Source organism: Pan troglodytes, chromosome 15 (genome assembly GCF_028858775.2).
Source record: "Pan troglodytes isolate AG18354 chromosome 15, NHGRI_mPanTro3-v2.0_pri, whole genome shotgun sequence".
In the NCBI taxonomy this organism is placed as follows: domain Eukaryota; kingdom Metazoa; phylum Chordata; class Mammalia; order Primates; family Hominidae; genus Pan; species Pan troglodytes.
The window spans coordinates 87,117,575-87,131,192 of NC_072413.2; the positions used below are offsets into that span (position 1 = coordinate 87,117,575).

The following is a 13,618-nucleotide window of genomic DNA, read 5'->3' on the forward strand; positions in this document are numbered from 1 at the left end:
GAATTGGAGTTGGGTGGAAATCACGTTCTTCAACACAGGTAGTTTCAGGAGTCCTGCTTTAGAGTCTACTATTCTATCTGGTCATTTCTGTAGCCAGCAAGAAAGAGAAAAAGAGCATGGAAGAACCACACTCTGTGTCTGTTGTTGTTGTTGTTGTTGTAGAGTAGCTGTTCCATTTTTATAGCATGAGAACAGTACAATCTACTACTTGTTCTGCAGTAACTCGTTTCAGTGATTGAGAATTTCTGTGATATGCAGAGAGACGGCCCATATTTGGTCTCGTCATCCACTTGATTCTAACATGATCTCTGCCCAAAGTTCCATTTCTTGGGCTTTGATTTATTACTAAGTGCATATGTTGCTTGCTTTTCACCTTGTCTTATGCTTTCTGAGCAGGTTCAAACCTCAGAAAGAAAAGGTGAGGCTAAAAGCTCAAAGTGAGTAAGTGTCAGAACCACAAGGAAGCCCACCACTCCACAGTGGATGATCAAAACTACGTCCTCACGTGGTAGGTGGCACTTGGAGAGGGCATAGTCTGTGGGTGTGGTGCTACCCATAATGAAACTGGGGTTGTTTCTCTTCCTCCAACTGAAAGATGAGAGGCTGAGCTCAGGGATTCGTCCCCCCTGGTGCACCTCGCAGGTGCTGTGCGTGTGGCCGCTGAGGACCAGGTGTGGCTGGAGTCAACACAGCAGCTTTTGCGATGCCTCCCGAGAAAGCACATCATAATTCTCCTTAATGGGGTGTTCTTTTCCTCCGGAGGAGCAACATCTTCCCCAGAACAGTTAGTCTCGCTTTACCAATACAGAGGATAACGCTCTTGGGAGCAATTCAGTCTGTAAGAAACTTCAGTGAGCTCTGCTTCTGCTTCAGAACAGATGCCACAGCTGTCCCCCTTCAGTGCCATGCTGTTGACCATCATGAAGTTAATCCTTTCCAAGAAAACAGGCTTTCAGAGATGAACACTTTCTCAAACCGTTCTACTTCGTATGTGTTCATCTCATAGTGGAAGCCAATGTCATGGTTTCCAGCAACTACCTTCAGCTGCACATGACTTGGGTGTCTGAACATTTTCCGAAACTGCTCCACATCATCCACCCAGGCCTCAGGGGTGCTCCACTTCCCTTCATCAAAGACATCCTCCAGGATGAAGACGACTTCCGGCTGCAGCAACCACAGAGCTGTCTGGAAGGCTCTCTCCACCTGCCATTCCCTTCGTAATTTGTCCAGCCAGTGACCTAGGAATTCCCTAAGCAAGTGGGTGTCAGCCAAAAACATAGCTTTGAGCACAGGCTCACACGTGGCCTGTTCACCATCATAGGCTGCGGTTTTCACTTCAGGCCAATTACACCAAAAGATCACTAAGTAATAGATTAAAAATTCACAAAACAGAAGCACAGAAAAGACAATGAATTTCAACAGCAATCAACTCTTCCTCTTCAACGGATGAAAACTCTGTCTTCCAAACCTCAATCCACTCATAGCCATTTCTCAAGCAACTAACAAATCCATCAAGGGTTCACCATGAGAAAACTGCAGAGCCCTGGGTAGGGTGATGGCACTCAGATCTTAGCTGGGTACCTGTAATTTTTCAGGAAAATCACCGATTCACCTCACCTTTTAAAGAGAGAGAGATTGGTATGAAAGTAGTTAACTTCTGCTCCCCCAAATCAGAATGCGTTTGTAACAGCCACGCTTTCCCGCCCTGTGAACAACGCCAGGCAGGTGGTGAGAGGTGACAGCGTGCTGGCAGTCCCCACAGCCCTCGCTCGCTCTCGGCGCCTCCTCTGCCTGGGCTCCCACTTTGGCGGCACTTGAGGAGCCCTTCAGCCCACCGCTGCACTGTGGGAGCCCCCTTCTGGGCTGGCCAAGGCCGGAGCCCACTCCCTCAGCTTGCAGGGAGGTGTGGAGGGAGAGGCGCGAGCGGGAACCGGGGCTGCGTGCGGCGCTTGCGGGCCAGCTGGAGTTCTGGGTGGGCGTGGGCTTGGCGGGCCCCGCACTCGGAACAGCCGGCCGGCCCTGCCGGCCCCGGGCAATGAGGGACTTAGCACCCGGGCCAGCAGCTGCGGAGGGTGTACTGGGTCTCCCAGCAGTGCCAGCCCACCGGCGCTGTGCTCGATTTCTCACCGGGCCGTAGCTGCCTTCCCGCGGGGCAGGGCTCGGGACCTGCAGCCCGCCTTGCCTGAGCCTCCCACCCCCTCCATGGACTCCTGTGCTGCCAGAGCCTCCCCAACGAGTGCCACCCCCTGCTCCACGGCGCCCAGTCCCATTGACCATCCAAGGGCTGAGGAGTGCGAGCGCACAGCACGGGACTGGCAGGCAGCTCCACCTGCAGCCCCCGTGCAGAATCCACTGGGTGAAGCCAGCTGGGCTCCTGAGTCTGGTGGGGACGTGGAGAACCTTTATGTCTAGCTCAGGGATTGTAAATACACCAATCGGCACTCTGTATCTAGCTCAAGGTTTGTAAACACACCAATCAGCACCCTGTGTCTAGCTCAGGGTTTATGAATGCACCAGTGGACACTCTGTATCTAGCAGCTCTAGTGGGGCCTTGGAGAACCTTTATGTCTAGCTCAGGGATTGTAAATGCACCAATCAGCGCCCTGTCAAAACAGACCACTGGGCTCTACCAATCAGCAGGACGTGGGTGGGGCCAGATAAGAGAATAAAAGCAGGCTGCCCGAGCCAGCAGTGGCAACCTGCTCGGGTCCCCTTCCACACTGTGGAAGCTTTATTCTGTTGCTCTTTGCAATAAGTCTTGCTACTGCTCACTCTTTGGGTCCACATTGCTTTTATGAGCTGTAACACTCACCGCGAAGGTCTGCAGCTTCACTCCTGAAGCCAGTGAGACCACGAGCCCAACGGGAGGAACGAACAACTCCAGACGCGCCACTTTAAGAGCTGTAACACTCACCGTGAAGGTCTGTAGCTTCACTCCTGAGCTGGCGAGACCATGAACCCACCAGAAGGAAGAAACTCCGAAAACATCCGAACATCAGAAGGAACAAACTCCAGACGCGCCACCTTAAGAGCTGTAACACTCACCGCGAGGATCCACGGCTTCATTCTTGAAGTCAGTGAGACCAAGAACCCACCAATTCCAGACACAGTGGGGCGCACTGGGCATGGTGCAGGAGCCCTTTCACCCGCGCCTGCCGACGGTTGCAGCAACTGAGGGGCCCGGGCACTGCAGCCTGAGCCCGGCCGTGCACCCACCATGCTCTGTGTCTTAAGATGTCATCTTGGGGATGGTTCATCCTCCTCTCACCATATGCAAGTGAGAGCTTTTCAATATGGCCCCTGCCCGTAACACAAGGAACGTTGGGAAACCTGGGCCTCCACTGTTCAGCGTGCATCCGCCAATGAACCCTCACCATGGACGATGAGAAGAATGGATTTTGGTGAATGACTACTCTTTTTTTTTTTTTAATCACGTCACCCTTCCTTATCACCCATACTTGAATACAGCCCACTCAAAATGAAAGCCACCATTTCTACCAAAAACAGTGATCAGCAGTCTTTCCTGTACACTCTCAACTCTCAGTTGGGACACACAGGAGTAGGCAAATGCTGGACCAGCATCCAAGACCTGCTTACTATTCCTACCTCTGTAGCAAAATGACTCTGTGACCTGGAGGACATTGATTTATCTCTGTGCTTCAGTTTCCTCCCTTGATGATCAGGGATCATAATATTTATCAAGTAAAATCATTGTTGGCCATGTACACCGTACGTTAATAGTGATAGCTAACATTTATTGAGTGTTTGCTATGTGCCAGGTGCTGTTCTAAGTATGTTGCATGTATTAATCCATTTAACCTTCACACCAACACTATAAGAAGGGTTCTATTATTGTCTTCATTCTACAGCTGAAAAAAAAGTGAGGTACAGAGCAAGTAAGGAACTCACCCAGGGTCACCAGAGTCCAAGTTCATAATCACTGCCATCCTGCTTCCTTAATAGAGAGGTAAAGGGTTTTCAGAGTATTTTATCCTGTTTTCCTTGAATTTCCTGAACTTCCACTTTAGTTTATGGGCCATCTGCTCTGTCTCGCTGTGAGATGAAGAATTCTTTCTAGGAAGGGACCACTGATTTTCCGTCCTCATACCCCCAACCACAACCTATCCAACCTGGTGCTTTCATGTAAGAGTTTAGTGAATGTGTGTGGATGAATCTCGGTAAATACAGCAATGCAATTTTTATTGAATTCATGATGCCATCATGGAAATGGCATAAATTTGCCATCACCACACCTGGATTCAATCCCACTTCTCCTGGATCCTAGCTGTGCTAGACTGGGCAAATTACTTATCCACCTAACCTCATGAAGCATTCTTTTTCTCCCCATTAAAATGGATGTAATATAGAGAAAAAGTTTAGTTCTTAAAGCCCAGGTTTCCTGTGGCAACTTCTGCGACTTATGGAATCATTCATAACACTGAGGAATACATCACTAATGCACACCTTCCCCAGCAGAGATTGGTGTGGCTGGAACAAGGGAAGGACCAAAGTGCAAAGCCATGCTGGCTCCTCTGTGCTGTTCAAAAGAGGGACTTGGAGAGAATGTGCCCCTGATGAGCAGACATGCTAATGAGCTTCCAGGTAAGCCTAGAGGTGAGTAGGGCTGGAGAACTCACATTTTTATTCTGCAAAAGTGACTAGGAATCAAATGGGAGAGAGGAGATGAAAAGATGGGAAAGAAAGGGGACCCAGAAAAATGCAGGGTGAGAGCTTAGCTGGGAGGAGAAAGGCCACACAGGTGAGAGTCCTCTTGTTGGAAATGGCCTACTAAATGCCAACAGAGGGATGCATGATGTTCAGTTTCTTTTCTTGCTTTACGGTGAAGCATCCCCATTCAACATTCTAAACCTTAGGTATAGTCTTCTACATACAAATGCTTTGACTTAATAATATGTGTTGTGTGGTGGTGGGGTAGGGGAGGGGGCACTCCATATCTGGGTGATATGATCAGAAACAGACTGCAACATGGTAGGAACAGCAAGAGAATTTGCAAGAAGTCAGAGGAGCTTGAAGCCAGAGATCAATGGGAAAACATAAGCTCCCACCCCCCACATGTCTCCTGAGAGATTAGAGGAAACGTGGCTGGCTGTGATAGCACACACAGCAGCATTGGAATCAACTTAATTTGTTTGTTTGTTTGTTTGTTTGTTTGTTTTTGAGACAGAGTCTTGCTCTGTCACCCAGGCTGGAGTGCAGTGGCATGATTTCAGCTCACTGCAACCTTCGCCTCCCAGGTTTGTGTGATTCTCGTGTCTCAGCCACCGAGTAGCTGGGATTACAGGCACGCACCACCATGCCTGGCTAATTTTTGTATTTTTGGTAGAGACAGGGTTTCACCATGTTGGCCAGGCTGGTCATGAATTCCTGACCCCAAGTGATCTGCCCACCTAAGCCTCCCAAAGTGCTGGGATTACAGGCCTGAATCAATTTAATTTAAATCTCCAAGGGCAGGGGACCTCTGCTGGCATCTAGGCTACAAAGGTATACTAATATCCAAGAGTCATTTCTAAAAATGTAAGCAGCCTGTATGGCATGGCCACCAACGTAAGAATGAGATGCCAGCCTATATACCATCATGGTAATCTGATAAACATCAGCGCTGCCAATACCTACCTCCTAGAGCTGCAAAAATTGTAAAAATACAATGACATACATAAAAACTCAACAATGTAAAATCCAGCATATATAGGTCCTAAATAAACACCAGTACTCTCTCTTCTTCAGGTAGGAAAGGGCCAACAGGATCCAAAGATCTGGGGGAGATGGAGTGGGAGACAGAAAAATGGAATTTGGGAAGGAGTTCAGAGTTCTGCCATCCTCCATCCCTGCCAACCCAGGTGCATTTTAGAGGCAGAGGGAAAGGGAGGACCCCCCCACTCCTAAGGGGAGACAAGAGCCAGCCTGGGCCTCCAGCATAACACAGAGAGCAAACGGATGCTGGGGTGGTATGCTCCACCTGTGAACTTAGTGTCAAGAGGTGGGACTTCTGAGGTCTAAAGATTTATTTAGAAAAAAATCTAAAATAGTTTAGGCAAAAAGGAGGATTTACAGACTCCCAGAAATTGAAAATGCCAAGGGATGTAAAGTTTTCAGGCTCAGTAGGATTCAGGAGGTCAAACCACAACACACATACCTTGGCTCCTCTGTCCTCCATTTTGACTTTATCCTCAGGTTCCATGTGGTGACAAGATGGCTGCCCATCACCCAGCCCATATCTCTCATGGTTCATGTCACTGGCCCATCCCTGAACCATCACTGTGGCCAAGGAAACTAAATACACTGGTTAACCTTGGCCATTGTCTTGTGCTTACATGCTCTCTGGCTTCACGTCATCCTATTCTCCCTCTCGCCTACTCTGTCTCAGCTACATGGGCCTCCTTCTTGTTCCTCAAACAGCCCAGGCATGCTTCACTTCAGGGCCTTGGCCCTTGCTCTTCCCTCTGCCCAGAGCATCTTCCCTCAGAGGTCTGTGTGGCTCCTTCCCACTTGTCCTTTGGATCTCTGCACAAATGTCACCTTCCCAACGAGGACCCCTGGATTTGAACTCATACTGATACCACCTGCTGCACACACTCACATATTCCCTATTCCTGTCTCCTGTCTTATTTTTCTCTAGAGCAGATTCCATCATCAGACTGTAACTAAACAAATAAGTAAAATAGGCAGTGTGTTAGTCTCCCTCCACCCCACACTGGTAGAAAATAAATTCCATGAGGCCAAGGACTTTTGTCCATCTTGTTCACCACTCTATTCCCAGAACCTAGAATAATGCCTGGCACAGGCTGGGAGTGGTGGTGCACACATGTAATCCCAACACATTTGAGAGGCCAAGGTAGCAGGATTCCTTGAGCCCAGGAGTTTGAGACCAGCTTAGGCAACATAGCAAGACCCTGTGTCTACAAAAAATAATAATAAAAAATTAGCGAGGCATGATAGTTTGTGCCTGTAGTCCCAGCTATTCAGGAGGCTGAAGTAGAAGGATCGCTTGAGCCCAGGAGGTCAAGTTTGCAGTAAGCTATGTTCACACCACCGCACTCCAGCCTTGGAGACAGAGCAAGACCCTGTCTCAAAACAATAATAATGTCTGGAACATAGAAAGGTATCAATAAATTGTTTAATAAATAAATAATAAGGTCACAAGCTCCAGATGTGGAATGTCGGTAGGGGCTGCACTCAAAAGCCAGGGATTGAGGTCAAGGAGATGCAATTGCCTGAGTAAATGCGGGGAGAGGTAGCTACCAGTGGGAGAGTGAATGGCAGCTTGGTCTCTGAAACAGATGTCCAATTTCCCTCCTTGTCCACAATCCACACACAAGCCATTCCCTGGCTTCCACCTCAGAGTCACAGCTGGAGCTTCCTAAAGCAATTCCCCCTCTGAATGTAGCACCTCAGAGTGCAGACCCAGCCTCTTTCCAATCCCATTCCTCAAGCTATCACTGGGCGCCTGGCCCCACGTGGACAGGGACACTTCAGTCTTGCTCTATCCACCCCAATCCCTTTATTTCCCTCCCCTCCACCCCACTCCCCTTTGTGTCTTTTTACATGACAATCAATAGCAGCCGGGCTTTGGGGATATTATCGGAGCCCTGATTGCAACCTCTAACATTATAATTCACAGGGTTGCGGGGAGCATTAGTACATCCAGGATAAATTAATTCAGTGTAAGTAAGCGCTTTGAAGCCGGGCACATAGCTCGGCTTTCGAAGCTTAAGCCCTGTTTAGATTACTTGATTAAAGTGGGTTCAAAGCTTCGGCGATCAATATATTTTGCTTAAGAGCAGTGTTGCTACAGAAGCAGATTTAATTGCATCCTGGTGCCCTGCCTTGCAGATAGCTCTTTAGAATATAATGAGATATCAGAGAGGCAAAAATTGAGGGTGGGAGGGAGGGAGGAGGAACGGTCATTCAAGTCACCACCCTGGAAATGCAGGGGACACATATTTGGATGACGTGAGCATAAATAATCCCCCAAAATGAGAAGTTGGGGAAAACTAAAGATGGCAATCTCTGCTTATAAAATCTTGACACACAAGACACCAGAGGACAATCTCGGTTATGTGGCTGTTTTGAGGATGGATTCCTGGGTTGCGACTGGGGGAAACAATTAGTCCTCAATAATGTGACATTTTTAGGATTACAGGCTGGCACTTAATCAAAGTCAATGTGGTTAATGAGGGGGCTGACCGGACGGCCCCCACGAGGCAGGAGACAGGCGGCATCACTAATATCAGGACAGTCATCTGAGTCTGCAGCAGGAGCCTGGACTAGGAGTCCAGGATGGATGGGAAGAGAGGAAGTAACGTGTGTCACATGCCTACTGTGTGCTAGCTAGTGCTCTGGGAGTTTAACGCTTTTATTAGGTTGGCGCAAAAGTGATGGCGGGTTTTTGCCATTACTTTTAATGGCAAAAACCATGATTACTTTTGCAGCAACCTCATATTTTATTTAATTGTTAAAGTAATGCTATTAAATTAATACAACTGTGCCCATTTTCCAGGGGTGGGCTGGTTGGGAAGGGAGTAAAGGCAGGATTTGAACCCCTGTTTCCCTGATTCTCAAAGCCATACTCTGCATCAGTTCTGGTCTCCATTCAGCCACTACCTACCTGTGGGAACATCTGCAAGTCATTTAACCAACCTGGGCTATAGTTATCTCTATTGTAAAATGAGAGGGAGCCTAAGCCTCCTCTGACTCAAAATCTTTGGTCTAAAATAACTCTGGCCTGGCAGTCAAGACAGCCTGGGTTTCTGTCTTTGCAACATCAACCAGCCATGTGATGGGATCATCATTTCACCTCTCTGCTGCATTTACCCATTTACGATGCCAAGTCATGACGCTTACCTGGCCGTGTGGTAGCAGTCAATGAGATGTCAGGTGAGGGAGGCCTCTGACAAGTTGTAAATATCACACAAGTGAATCTACTTAAAATCTTTAAATCAGGTGGGCCACAAACTCATCTCCTTTAAAGGAGCAGAAAACTCTCTATGCCATCACGCCCTGACGTAGTACAAAGACCAGCTGACCACGTACATTAGTCTGTTCTCACGCTGCTAATAAAGACATATCCCAAACTGGGTAATTTATAAAGGAAAGAAGTTTAATTGACTCACAGTTCTGCATAGCTGGGGAGGCCTCAGGAAACTTACAATCATGGCAGAAAGCACCTCTTCGCAGGGCGGCAAGAGAGAGAATAAGTGCCCAGCGAAGGGAGAAGCCCCTTTTAAAAGCATCAGATCTCGTGAGAACTAATTCACTACCACCAGAACAGGATAGGGGAAACCACCCCCATGATTCAATTATCTCCACCTGGTCCCTCCCACGACACATGAGGATTATGGGAACTACAATTCAAAATGAGATTTAGGTGAGGACATGGCTAAACCATATCGCCATGGGAGAGGAGCCCTCCACCTACCGACAGCCACACTTTCCTCTATCCTTGCAGTTCTCTGTCCTCATGGGTTCCAAAAGTTCACCCCTCAATGCTGAATTCTCTGTATGAAATCCAGGTAGCCTCATGCCTTTTTCTTTCCAAGTCAAACCCGATTACCTTGGAGGACAGGGCTGGGGTGGGAGAAGGAGGTGAGGAGAAGTGGCCTCCTCAGCAAACATCCCACGGAGGCGGTCTGCATCTCAAACACATTCTTCCTTTCACAGCCTGAGGCAGCTGACAGAGCGTGGGGGCTCCGGAAGCCTCCCTCCCTTAAGTTTCCATGTAAAATATTTTTATTTATGTTATAACAACATGATACAGCACCATATGCCCGTGAATCAGACCCAGTATAGAGTCTGCAGATTTGCCTTCCATTGGAGCTGAGCTGAGAACAACAGACTTCAGAAAACTCAGAGGAGGACACATGCCCCAACTAGGGGGAAGCAGGAAAGGGACTGAGTGCTTTGTTTGTTGGCTCCTTGGGTAGGGGTGAAGGTGGGAAAGTGAACCAGTATCTCCTGAAACTCTCATTCAGAGTTTCAAGAACATTCGTATTGGCCATCAAATCCCCTTTCAGGCTTTGGGAAACTCACCACCTTTTTGAGTATTGGTGGGTGGCATCATTGGCTCTCACTTTAAAAGCAGAAATTGCCAGACACTTGCTTTCCCAGCCTCCCTTGCAGCTAGGACATGGGCACATGAGAGAGGCTCCACCCATCAGATGTACTTAACCAGAGTTTGCATCCAGGGTTAGCAACATAAAGAAGCAGGAATGGTAGAAGATGCAGCAAGATGGAGTTATGGAGCAGGGGGCAGTGACAGTGGCCTGAAGCTAGGGGTGGCATCTGGTGCTGGTGGCAGTATTGTGTATGGTGCTCAGTAGTGGTGGAGGGAGTGTCCTGCAGGCCAGTTCTGCAGCACGATTGGGGCACTGCTCCTGTGTGCATGACCCCAGCCTGGTTCTCCAGGCACTCCAGCAATTCTGTGAGCTCTCTTTGAATGCATCCCTTTGGTTAAGTTTTCTGTGGCTTCCTCTTAGAAGCTCTTTGTAGATGCAGAACAGAAATCAGAAAGCTGGGGCAAAGTCCTGGCTCCACTGGGCCTTGGTGCGATGGGGCACTTGCGCTCTACAATTTTTGAGTCCTATCCTGCACTGACACACCATGGTGGGAGAGGAAACCTCCAGAACACGCACAGCATCCTCAGGCATGACACGCAGTCTCTTTAGTCAGACTGGAGTTTCAGTCCTCCTGCCTCTGCTACCCACTGTGTTCTTGGAGACTTACATCAGAAAGCCTCAGTTTCCTCCTCTAAGAGTAGAACCTAAGAATAGTACCCATCACATAGAGTGAGGTAAGGGCTAAATGCAATAATCCATGTAAGAGACTCAATAAATTCTAAATCTAAGTCAGCACAGGAATTGATTGACACAAAGATGTCCTGAGCACTCCTCCTAAAATGAATTCCTGCAAAACAGTTTAAGCTTTCATGCTTACTTAAAACAATAATAATATGCATGCCACTTACTCTGCTTTAAAATTACATTTTAAGGCTGTTAGTAATTTTTCACATTTTAACTCTTTTGAGCTTTACTTTACAGCTACCCTGTCTTGGTCCATTCCAGCTGCTATAACAAAATACCATAGACTGGGTACCTTCTAAACTACAGGAATTTATTTCTCATGGCTCTGAAGGCTGGGAAGTGCAAGACCAAAGTACCAGCAGGTTTGGTGTTTGGTGAGGGCTGGCTTCCTGGTTCATAGACAGCGTCTTCTCACTGTGTCCTTACATGGTAGAAGGAGCAAACAAGCTCTCAGAGGTTTTATTATTTTATAAGGGCACTAATCCCATTCCTAAGGGCTCTGCCCTCATGGCTTAATCACCTCCCAAATGCCCTTCCTCCTAATATCATCCCCTTGGGGGTGAAGATTTTGACATATGAATTCTGGGGGGACATGAACATTCAAACCATAGCATAACCTACACAAAGCAAATATTCTTTTCCCTGTCTTAGAGAGGTAAGAGCCAGGGCTTAGAAAAAATAAATAAATAAATAAATAAATAAATAAATAAATAAATAAATAAAAACTCACCCAAGGTCTATTAACTTGGAAGAGCAGGGCAGGATTAAAAACCAAGGTGTCTTTATGTGAATGTAGTTCCTAACTGTCCCTGAAGAGGTACGTGCCCCAAACAAGAAAATTATTTTTTGGCTCCAATGGTTTGTGCCCTTGTAGTTTCCCAGAGTCCCTGGAATCTAGCCATGGCTGAGAGCAGTTCTGCCCCTGGACTTTCCAACCATGTGAACTTGAAGCTCCCTGTGTTCACTTTAGTTAGTTTGAGTTGGTTCTTCTCGCTTGCCACCCAGAGCTCCAACTGTTTCAGAAGCTTCACCCCTCATGTTGTTTGCTTTTATCTATTCCATTTGACAGCCATTCACTGAATTATTGTGATGTGCCAGGGACCATGTCAGGCCCTGGGGATGCAATGATGAATGGGGTACAGTCCCTGCCTTCAGAATGCAGCCACCCCATGAACTAGGCATTGCCAGATGCTCCCACTTCTGTTTTCTAGGCTAGGAAACCTAGGCTCAGAGAGATTGAAGGACTTCACTCAGGGTCATAGCTTTCTAGTGGCAGAGCCAAGAAAAGAACCCCAGCAGATAATTTTCTACAGAGAACATTACTTCACCATTGGAGTCCACAGCTGATGGATGAGGGCACAACTCAACCATAAGTCTCAGGGGTTGCTTCTATCCTTTGGAATCCAATAAAGACTGAAAGAATAAATAAGTTCCAGAAGGGCTTAGAGGAGCTCACATGAATGATGGAGCCAGAATGAGTTATTACGGGGCAAGTCAAAGAGGCTCACATCCCTAACCTTTAGAAATTGACTTCACCGAAGGCAGCTACTGTGTTCTTCCCATAAAGCATCTCTTGCTACTACTGTCAGAGACAGAACAAAGGGACAGACCAAACTCTATTCTGTGCTCGTTTAGTGGGTCTCATATTTCAAAGGTTTTGGTCTCTGCCTCCCTCAAGAAATAGGATCCAAGTGCCTCAGAACTTATAATCAGGAAACGGAATCCCTTGCAGGGTAGAAGCAATGGTAGGGGAGAAAGAGATTTGCTCCTGAGGTGAGTCAAATAAGCACAGAAATTCCCTACTTGGGCCCTTTCTTATAGCTCCAGAGGTAGTGCCTATAGTTCGAATGAGAACAAAGAAGGAGGTGGTCACAGCACAAAGCCACACATCACACTGCCTAGCCATCACCATGGCAACAGCAATGTCCCTGGGAAGCCGGGAAGAGGAAGCTGCTCCTGCCACCATTTTCTGCCTAACAATCTGAGTGGCATCCTCTAGGTGATGGGGAAAACTGGGGACAGAGCCGGCCAAGTGTCCAGGCTCACTTCTGTCCAGAGGCACCCTTGTGTCCCTAAGTGCCACCTGACCTCCTCCGTCCCTTCTCCAAACCCTCTTGAACACTATTCCCTCAATAGCGGTCTCCTTTCTTCTCCCTCCCAGCAGCCAGTTAGTGACCTACTTTTCAAACTTAACATTTCCCAGAATATCTGAACTAAATGAAGCCTCAGGTGTCATCTATTTCTACTGCTCCCCCATGTCCTCCCCCATTTTTCAGAGGAGGACAGGAAAGCCAGGCACATCATGTGATTTGTCCTGTGTCTTTTCTAAGGAGCGCCATGACCAGAACACATTACTGTGACCCAGATGATCTGTAACCTACAGCACCTCATTTTCACTCCCCTAATAAAGACCCATGTGCCAGGTTGATCTTCCCTCCTTCCCCCACCAGGTCTCCTCAATGGCCAAAGTGGAGGAGCCGCAGCCAGAGACCGGCCCCCACCCCGCCAACATGTTCCCTGTGTTCCTCTCCACAAGTTTGCCATGGCAGTGGTTTTAGAAAAGAAGTCAGCTGAGGAGAGCCAGCTTGGATGACAGCACTGACTTACATTTCACAGTCTCTAAAAGAACTCCCTAAAAAGAAGGGCAGTGGTGGATATTTACATTGTAATCTATTAGAATCAGCTTTAAATGATTTCAAAATGTTAAAACTCTCCCTATATTCTCAGCCTTTTGAGAGCACAACTATTTCCATTTTTTCCATCCTTTTTTCATTATTCATAGAAGGCTCCATGAGCAAAAT

At 47.6% G+C, this 13,618-nt stretch overlaps 1 pseudogene; it reads right to left on the reverse strand.

Annotated features, from left to right (window-relative positions):
• Positions 1-369: 369 nt before the first annotated feature.
• On the reverse strand, positions 370-1,488 carry LOC467532 (metallophosphoesterase 1-like; annotated as a pseudogene).
• Positions 1,489-13,618: the final 12,130 nt, after the last annotated feature.